This window comes from Dipteris shenzhenensis, chromosome 5 (genome assembly GCF_047967505.1).
Source record: "Dipteris shenzhenensis isolate YYH24624 ecotype China chromosome 5, Dip_SZ_1.0, whole genome shotgun sequence".
In the NCBI taxonomy this organism is placed as follows: Eukaryota; Viridiplantae; Streptophyta; class Polypodiopsida; order Gleicheniales; family Dipteridaceae; genus Dipteris; species Dipteris shenzhenensis.
In genome coordinates this window covers 49,018,925-49,027,726 of record NC_141600.1, presented here as the reverse complement: position 1 = coordinate 49,027,726, position 8,802 = coordinate 49,018,925, and the positions used below count along the sequence as shown (strand labels likewise).

Sequence of the window (8,802 nt, the reverse complement as noted above, 5' to 3'; positions counted from 1 at the left end):
TTCCTCACTTGCAAGAAACATATTTCCATGTTCATTTGCAAAATGACTGTGACTAGAATGTCCTCGATTGGGGATTGACCGCCTTGGTCATACTTCTTCTTGCGGCAATCTCTTTCATAGTGTCCAAACTTGTGACAATAGTTGCATTGAATGTTTGACACATTGGTGGATGCATTCCCTCGTCCTTGGAATCTTCCTCGGTTGGAATGATTTCCTCTTTGCTGATTTTGATGTTGCTGAGGATGCTGCTGATGCTGATGCTGAGTCTGACTTTGATTTTGTTGATGATGACCACTTTTCTGATATGATCTACCTCTGTTTCTGCCTTTGCCTCTGCTTCTGTTTGAAGCTGTGAATGCCTGATCATTAGAATGACCTTTACGTGCTTGAATGGCCTGAGTCCTGAGTTCTTCACCAAGTAGAACTGACTGAAGTTCTTCAAGTGTTGGAATTTGCCGTTGGATGGCAATACTCTGGACTAGATTCTCATATCCTTCTCCTAGTCCATTCAGGATTACTTGAACCATTTCTGCGGGATTCATAGTCTCTCCTGCTGCTGTAAGTTGATTGTTGTAGTCTTTGATGCGGAGTACATAAGCATGACCGGTTTCACTGCTGTTGCGGAAACTCTGGTTGATCTGGTTTCTCAGGGTGAGAATCCTGGATGTGTTCTTGGACTCGTAGAGAGCTGCGAACATATCCCATGCTTCTTTTGATGTCTTGACTGTGTTGAGCTGTCCTAGCATGACATCTTGCACATTCTGCTTGATCAGGTGATAGGCATACTTATCTTTCTTATCCCATTCTGCTTGAGCTCGGGCAATGGCAGGATCTGCTACTGGTGTGGAAACTATTTGTGTAGATGTAGATCTCGATGTAGATCCCGTTGCTGGTGCTGTGACAACAGATGGAGTAGAGCTACTGGTGGCTGGATTGGCCAATGGTCTAGGTATGGATCCATCGACATACTCCCATTTGTCCTGAAGCACAAGAATGGTCTCCATTCAGTATTTCCATGTACCGTAATTGGAGTTGTCTAACTTAGCAGATGCCTCCAGATTGAGGTTGCTAGTCGACATGGTGCAAAAATTGTACTCAAAAGTGTCCTGAAAAACTCTGTATGAATCAACTGCAAATACACTGAAGATGCCAAGTGAAATCTCTGTACCGTCGGTGAAGATAGAACTGCTGTATATAAGATCTGATCTGTGTTACAAGGCTTGTGGCAATGATGCCGGGAATAGCCAAGAGGCTTTACAAGGCTGAAAAATGATGTGCACAATGCCGTGAGATAGCCAAATAGGCTTTACAATGGTGGCATGTGTGTGTGAAATCAAGTGCTATCTGCCCACTGAATCAATCTGCAATGCCTCTGAACTCTGAAGTCTGCTCACTGAACTGATGAACGTAAGGTTTCAGGTAATGTAATGATGTGAAATCGGATGTGAGCGTATGGACTGACTCCGAGTAGGTACTAGTCGGGAATTTCGGGCATGGCTTAGATTGGCAACTTGGGGAATTCAAAGCGTCCCCTCTATGGCGATCTAGTCTACTCTGATCTAGATCTAAACCAACCGTCGATTGATGAAAGAGCAGCAAATAATTCCTTTTCCTTTGTTCTTTTTAAGTGCTGGGTCAGATGCGTCGATGTAGAGGCAAATGTGCGTGAAGGAAGTGGTTTTGTCGGCGAGGCTCAAATGTGAGTGTAACTTGCGCCGAAATGTGCGCATGATGTAACGAGCGCGTAGAGCACGAAAAATCAAGCGACTTTCCTTTTTGGAGCACCCTCAAATTCTTCTTGGATCAAGAGATATGACTTGATCTAGGTGGAGGGGCAAAAGGAGTGCAAATGGTGCTCAATGATGATGTGTCACTGTGAGTCACATGCAGTGATGATGTGGCACTGTGCTTAGCAGACAATCGGAATCTTTGAGATTCTGACGAAATCTCAAAGATCCCGTCTTCTTCTTCGTTGGAGCTCTGTGAGCCTTGGAGATGGCGCCGTTGATGGACTGGCAAGGTCGATGGAGCCCGTTGGCTTGTTGGAGATGCTTGTAGATGGTTTTGGAGGAGAACGTGTCGCTGTAGGAGCGGCCGTTAGAGCTTGCCCGTGAATGAGGTCATTGGTGAAGCTTCCGTTGATGGCGGCTGGAGCTTCGTTGCTATCCGTTGGCTTGTTGGAGGCCATTGGAGCCCGGAGCCACGCCTTGTAGTACTGTCAACCCGGATGCTCCTCCGTCGCTCAGGACCGTTGCATCATCGCTGCAAACATTCTGCCTCTAGTCGCTGAGTGGTTCGGAGGTGGCGCTAAGACTGTAGATTGCCTTGATTTGGTTGCGCAGATGCGAGATGGCAATGCGTATTCTGGTTCCCGCTTTCTATCTGGTGGTTGCGATGGTTCTGTGCAGGGCGGAGGCCGCTCCTCCAACTGCCATGTTCGTGTTTGGAGACTCTCTAGTGGACGTAGGTAACAATAATCATCTGTTATCATTGGCAAAAGCCAACTTCAAACCGAATGGAATCGATTATCCTGGCCATGTGCCTACCGGACGATTTTGCAATGGTCGCATCATTTCCGACTTTCTAAGCGAACATTGGGGAATGCAAGCAACGTTGCCGTATGAGGATCCGAATGCCAAAGGTCAAAACCTCCTCCTGGGAGCAAATTTTTCCTCCGCAGGCACAGGGATTCTCGATGACACGGGAGTCATTTTTATAAACCGCATAAAGATGACCCAACAAATTCAGCTGTTTAGGGAGTACATAGGCAACTTGATGGCGCTTGTTGGCGTAGCTTCTTCTGCTCGTATCGTGGCTGGCGGACTCTTCTCGATCACAATTGGAGCAAACGACTTTCTCAGCAATTATTTCTTCCCTGTCGTCAGGTCGACTGTTCGCATGCCATTCCTTTGGCAAGTGTTGTGAGGAGCAGCTTTTGTCGTTGAAGGAATCGAGCTTTGTTGGAAAGCTATGCAATAGAAGAACATGAACTTCTCACAAAGAACCACATAACTCCGAGAACAAACTTACATAGACCTTACAAACTCTTGAAATGTCTCTCTTTCATACAACCTCACAACGGAAGAGATGTATCTCAGATCTCTCTTTCTCTCGATGAACTAAGAATTCCTTCAATAGAATGAACAGAAATCTCTCAATCTCTCATGAAGAAATCACATATAGAATGGACGGAATTTTCTCTCAATGGAAGTGAAGGGAAGGATCTCACAATCACTCAAGAGAACTCTCAATCTCACAATCTCTCTCACACTCTCAAGAAACTCAATGTCTCAGCGGAAGACAAGGGGGCTCTGATACCATGACAAAATATGAAGAGGGGAGAGGAGAAGAGTGGAGATGAGGAGAGAGGGCACAGCTAGAGAGCACACCACAAATGACTAACTGTACACTAGAATTAGTTGAAAAAATAGAATATATACAAACCCTTTTAGGGTTAGAGTTAGGGGATCTAACCCTTTCCTTTATAGCACTCTATAAGGTTAGTGCTATGCACATATGATCACGTGATGGTGCTATGCACACATGATCACATGATGTTGAGCGTGAACTCTCAACATGGCGCCATCCCAAGCTCTTTGATGTAATCTTCTTGAAAGAGTACTTGCGTGCACCTCCATGTCTCAGAACCCATCCCAAGTTCTATGCAGTTCCACGACGTCACAGATGGGAAGCCAACATACACACTTTGGGTGAATATCGCACCATTAATTGGCCAATGATCAAGCCATACTGTGGTGTAGAATGGAATATCCAAGGCACAGTGATCCGAGCACTTCAATAGCATGAGCAAATAATGCACGGCAACATTGACGGCATCCTTCGCCAAAGTGCTATCTTCTGCAAAACATTGGAATACATTCTAGAGGTCCCCAGCCACATCGACTGCCATTTGCCTCCACTCAGTTTCAATCCCAACGACATGCAACTTGCAACTCCTACATGCAACTTCTATATGCAAGTTGCAACTCCTACATGCAACTTGCAACTCCTACATGCAACTTCTATATGCAAGTTCTACATGTAGAGAGATAATGTCTTACAATTCCTACATGCAGAGAGAGAAGCTCTCCAATGTTGAGATATGGTGCCATGAGCACATAGATTAAAGGCTAAGGTATGGTATAGGAAAGAATTAAAGTAGCCACCCTAGGATGTGGACTACATGATGTGGAGATGTGGATCGAGGACATCCACAAGGAGAGATGTGGATCAGAGGATCCACAAGTGTTAACTATTCTAAGGGCACTCTCTATATAAGAGGCCTATCATGTACTATCAAGTAGAAGAAATGCACATTCACTCAAGATTATGTTTATGAGTCCAAGCTAATCTATCTTGGAACCTAATTGACTTGAGGTACATGTCATGAGCACTCTCTTCATCATGTTTCCACACATGTTCCATCCACCTTAGAGCACTCCATAGATCCTGAGGCACATAGGTTTTCTCATGGTATCAGAGCATAGATCTAGTCTCCTAGATCAGCTTTAGGCTTGCCTTAAGAGCTCATGTTTTTCTCCTAGGTTAGTTTTAGTTTTAGATTGAGAGTTATCTTCCACCACAGAGAGAATGTCAGTTTGTTTTGGGGATTTAGTTCCACTCATTGAGAGAGCTTGAGAGCTGATTTTTGAGAGATAGCCTCTTTACACACACAGAGGCAAAGCAAGACAAAGACGAGCTCTACAATACAATGCTTTGCTCTCTAGGCTTCTACAGCGACTACTACAGCTTCAAAACAAAGCTCCTAATGTCTTCCTGGCTTCATTTCTAGTCCACTCTCTCACTATAAGTCCATCTCCATTGCTTGCTTTATAAGCCCTATTGAAGAACGCTGCAAAGGTCATCTCGCTAGGCTTCATCCTTAGTATCCTCTTGGCCCGCCGAGCCTTTGAGCAGCTAGCCTTCAAGCTCATACGGCTACAACCTCAGCAAATGATCCCTGGATTAAGGAAGCGCAAAAAACAAGATTATGCTCTATCTTTACAAATTAGCGAGGGGACATGTGAAAAAGCTTCAGCCTTCGCAGCAGGGTCCTGGAGGTACTCGTCTCCTTGCAATTGCTGTGCAACAAGACTTGAATACGCTATTTTCTCCTGGCATCAATCTGCTCCGCTCTCAAATTGGCACAAGTGGCTCTAGGGGTTCGCTCAGCCTGGATCTGCACCAGCAATGACTCCTATCAAGACGCAACATCCTCCAGCCTCGACTCTCGACTCAAGCTTCTACAATGACTAGCTCATAAACGGCACCAAGCTCCCTTCAATCACGGCACTCAATGACCAACATCAGTAATCACCCTTTGCAATAACCCGAGCTCAACGACCTTCTCTGCCTCCAGCTTGACCATGCCATCCACGAGCCAAACTACCCACTCCTTTGAAGCTAATAAAGGCGGGCTCCCTAGTGCAAGGCTCCATTGAAAGGCTACTTCAATGCCCAGTAGCCACCTTCAACCACTATAGCAAAGGCTTAGAAGCTTCAAAGCTCTAGCCTAGTGAAGAACACCCATGGTTCTTGGAACACGACTTCTGTAAGGCCTTGATGTTTCCAAGGGAACTGCGATGAACTAGCAGACAACCAATTTGTCCACGTGAGTGATCGACTGTGGATGCAGTAAGGAAGCAATCTATTCCATTGATGTTCGATCGGATGACTGTGGTGACAGCCTCGACCTCCAAGCCTCTCCAAATGATGGACGTCCACCTCTACATTCTCAGAACTTCTCCAAGGTCTCACCAAAATTGACACGTGGACCCAAAAAAAAAAAAATCGCTAGGAGGAGCTCCCGTCTGCGTGCTGCTGCCCGCCATTGCCCGCCGCCTTCTTCTAGCCCTTGGCAGCGCCCTGCCCCTTGGTCGCACCCTGCTCCCTTGGCAGCGCCCTGCTGCCTTGGTCACGCAGGGTCCCCTTGGCAGTGCCCTGCTCAAGTCGCCCCCCCTTCAGCCCTCTTGCATCATGCCACCCCCTTCAGCCTGCTATCGCATTGTGCCCCCCTCTTCAGCCTGTCTGGCAGCCCTCTTGCATCGCGCCACCCCCTTCAGCCTGCTATCGCAGCTTGCTATCGCAGTGCGCCCCCCCTCTTCAGCCCGTCTGGCTACAGGTCGCTTTGGTGGTCATGCCCCCCTTCAGCCCGTTCGCATTGTGCCCCCCCCCCTACAGCTCGACTGGCTGCTGTGTGCCCTGCTAATCCTGCTGGCTGCTACTGGTCGCGCCCTCTAGGCTGCCATCTAGGCCGCCCTTCAGGCTGTTGTCTGCCCCTCCCTTGTGCTTCAGGCTGGGCTGCTTCAGGGCTCTCTCCGAGGCTGTTCTGCTCGTGTTCCGGAGAGCTGTGTTCCTGGGCTACTTCCAGACATGGGCGGAGTTTCCTGCTTCAACATTGAGCGGCTTGTTTCATTCCACGCAGGCTGAAGCTTGGGGCTTTCTTTAACCAGGGTTTTTTTGGGATTCTTGAGGTTGGTAGCGAGTTCTTGGTGGATTTTTTCAGCAGAGGTAACTCCTCCCCTCAGGACAGCACTAGCTGAGACAATGGAGGACACTAATGCCACTCCCGTCGCCGAACCTGAGGAGATCGAAGTCACAGTTTCTTTTCCTCCTGACATTGTGCAGATGATTGAGGTGGCAGAGGAGGGTTTTTGTTTGATGCACATCATTGTCTTTCTACCCGGTAGAGGCCAACAGTTACGTGATTGGGTGTACACCAACATGGCCTCATTGGGTGTCTCACTTACGGTTTTCCGATTGCTAGGCAGAGGGTACTTTTCTTTTGGCCTTCAGTCTGCAGAGCAAGCTCAAAGAGTACTTATGAGCTCACCGATTCAGTTTCAGAGCAGAGTCATCCATTTGTGGCCTTGGCGGAAGCACTTCAGTACTACTTCCTCGGGACCACGTCAGGTCTCTTTTTGGATGCTTTTCCTTGGACTTCCAGATGAGGTCAACTCTTGTCGCAGAGCTGTGGAGCATATGGCTAGCGTGGCAGGTACAGTCATCCCATCAGGTGCTAGAATTTCCTATGCTCAGTCACTTACTGGTACAGGTGTTACGAGGGTCAGACTCACTTCAGAGTTTCCCCCTCCTTGACCTTTGCCTACTTTGATTTCGTACTCCACGGGAGATGGGGTTCAGATGCAGCAGAGGGTTTTGTATGAGGGTCTTCCTAATCAGTGTCTTTTTTGTCGGAAGAGAGGTCATTTTATTAGGGATTTCCCCAATCGTCGGCCTCGATCAGAGACTCTGGTTCCTCCTCATCCTACGAGTGACCCAGAGCCTACAGTTCAGCCTTCAGGGGTTTCTGAGCCTGCTTCGACTCATTCAGCAGAGCGAGAGGAGACTCCTCTAGGGGAGCCTCCAGCGGACTCAGAGGTCCAGTGGAACAGCTTTCACAGAGAGCTCGGAGGAGACGGAGATAGAGAGAGAGCCAGCAGTACGTGCAGCCCCATGTACGAGCTCACAGATGGTAGAGAGTTGAGACACTTGTGCAGGAGACCCCGGAAAGGGGAGTTGCAGAGGACCATCCATAGGTCTTGACACTGTGCAGGAGACGGTAGCTCAGGGAGTTGAGATACACGTGCAGGAGACCCCTCAAAGGGGAGATGCAGAGGACCACAGTCTTGACACTGTGCAGGAGACGGTAGCTCAGGGAGTCGAGACACATGTGCAGGAGACCTCGGAAAGGGGAGATGCGGAGGACCATCCAGAGGCAGGTCTTCATGCTGTGCAGGAGACAGTAGCTCAGGATTTGAGGACTCTAGACACTACTACATCGGAGGTTCAGATATTGGTTACGGAGACAGTTATTTAGCAGGAGACTGCTCAGGCTGCTGCAGTTACTATGATGGATGCCTCTCCCCAGCAGTCCATTGAGAGAGTGGTATTTTACGACACAGGTCAGAGTGAGAGCCTGTCCCAGGATCTCATGCACCTCTACGAGGTTCCCTCGAGACCTCTTTCATAGCCCCGTCGCACAGTACCTTCCTTTGTTGCTATGCGGACTAGATGTATCCTTGACACTGCAAGAGGCAATCCCTTGAGGGGGGTTTGTTGGGGTAAGTATGATCAAGGGCTTGCTCTATGGTGCATGTGTGCATCTAGGGGAGTCACATGTGTGTTGTAAAGGCACATCAAGTGCTATGATGTGTCTAGTGTGTGACCTAAGTGATGATGTAAGACAAAGGCAATCCCACTGATGTAGGGATTGATTCCCATTGATGTAGGGGCTGATTGCTGTGAAGATAGTGGGAGAGAGGGAAGGAGTCTCACTTGAGGTTTTCTCACAAGCACAATGGGGGAATACACACAAAGGTGGAGGCTGAAAACAGTTTTCCTCTTCTTAGTTGTGTAAGCCAAAAGAACTCAAGTACAAAGAAATAGAAGAACCCTATATGTGGGTCTCAAACCAAACTCAACTAACTAAGGTGGCATACTAATTGAGCCACTAACTAGTGTAGATAAGGATAGCTGTCATCCAGCTATTATTTGTGGGCGGTGTACCAACCGCGTATACAGCTAACAAGTCGGTGACATAAATGCATAACGGTCACCCTGGCATATCACGAGTGGAACTCGATATCGCAACACTCCCCCTCGAGCTCAATCCCAATTCTTACACACCAAGTAGGTCTCTGAACTTGCGCAGCTTCTCTGTGCCCAATGCTTTCGTGAATATGTGTAGCTACCTGATCCTCTGTGCTGACATAAACTAGATCAATAAGACCTAGTAAAACCTTCTCCTGCACATAGTGATAATGCACCTCAATGTGCTTTGTTCTAGCATGATAGACTGGG

General features: G+C 47.9%; 1 pseudogene; it reads left to right on the top strand.

Annotated features, from left to right (window-relative positions):
• Positions 1 to 2,349: 2,349 nt before the first annotated feature.
• On the top strand, positions 2,350 to 2,925 carry LOC147902128 (GDSL esterase/lipase At4g28780 pseudogene; annotated as a pseudogene).
• Positions 2,926 to 8,802: the final 5,877 nt, after the last annotated feature.